Below are 535 nucleotides of genomic sequence, written 5' to 3' on the forward strand. Positions count from 1 at the left end.
CGCACGTGTAAACCCAGCTACACTGGAGGCTGAGGCAGGAGAATCGCTTGAACCTGGGAGGTGAACTGAGATCCCGCTGTTGCACTCCAGCCTGGGCAACAAGTGCGAAACTCCATCTTATATGAGAAAAAAAAAGATGTGAGATGAATGTTGGCGAAGGCATGGAGGAAAGTGAACCCTAGTACACTGTTGGTGGGAATGTTGATTGATACAACCTTTGTGGAAAACAGTATTCAGGCTCTTAAAGAAAGCTACAACAGAACTACCATATGACCCAGCAATTCCTCTTTTGAATATAGGCCTAAAAGAGATGAAATAATCACCTCATAACGATGTCTGCACTCCCATTTTCACTGCAGCGTTATTTACAATATCCAAGATACGGAAACAATTTGAATGTCCATTGATGCTCACATGAATACAAAATACAAAATAGCAGCTATGTAGTCTGAATATTCTATTATATCTATTTTATACATATAGATGATGTCAACATTAATATCATATAATATTACTATATATTTTACATTATATT

Source organism: Mandrillus leucophaeus, unplaced genomic scaffold (assembly GCF_000951045.1).
Source record: "Mandrillus leucophaeus isolate KB7577 unplaced genomic scaffold, Mleu.le_1.0 Scaffold451, whole genome shotgun sequence".
Lineage (NCBI taxonomy): Eukaryota > Metazoa > Chordata > Mammalia > Primates > Cercopithecidae > Mandrillus > Mandrillus leucophaeus.